This window comes from Penaeus monodon, chromosome 22 (genome assembly GCF_015228065.2).
Source record: "Penaeus monodon isolate SGIC_2016 chromosome 22, NSTDA_Pmon_1, whole genome shotgun sequence".
Classification (NCBI taxonomy): domain Eukaryota; kingdom Metazoa; phylum Arthropoda; class Malacostraca; order Decapoda; family Penaeidae; genus Penaeus; species Penaeus monodon.
This window is the reverse complement of record NC_051407.1, coordinates 3,085,819-3,086,367: the sequence shown is the minus strand read 5'-3', so window position 1 is coordinate 3,086,367 and position 549 is coordinate 3,085,819. Positions and strand designations below refer to the sequence as shown.

Here is a 549-nt window from a genome sequence, read left to right as displayed (position 1 = left end):
TAAACAAAATCAGACATGTAGTGGATTAATACAATTCCTGACAAACTATGGCTAAACAAATAGAGCCAATGTAGTAGGTTCAACATTGCCGCACTACTGGTGCAAAATAAACAACAATGAAACGTGTATAGTTTCCAAAAACGTATGAAACTGATAAGCGTATATATGACACGTCAATAAGTCGTCAAAAATATACTGTATACAACAAAATACGTTATTAATAAGCATAACTTTTTAGAGTCACTAACTCATATTGTGTAATTAATATTTTTATTCTGTTCATTAACATACATATTTTACGTACTTGTATATAAATGAAAACTATTTTGAGAGTCGACCTATATTTCATTTAGAGGTATTATTCATTTCATAACGTACAAATTATCGTCTGCATATAAAGAAATTAACCATGAATTATAAACACGAAAATAAATCAGTAAAAACACTTGAAACGAAATATGCTACCAACAGGATTTCTTCTTTTTTAACATACAACGTCCTGTCTCCTTAAAGAAAAAAAAATTACGATATCACACATAACCGAAACGT

The 549-nt window shown here is 28.8% G+C and overlaps 1 long non-coding RNA gene across 1 annotated transcript in view; it reads right to left on the bottom strand.

Moving 5' to 3' along the window:
* Window positions 1-549, bottom strand: part of LOC119586827 — a 40,841-nt gene that overhangs the window by 39,511 nt on the left and 781 nt on the right. The window lies entirely within an intron of this gene.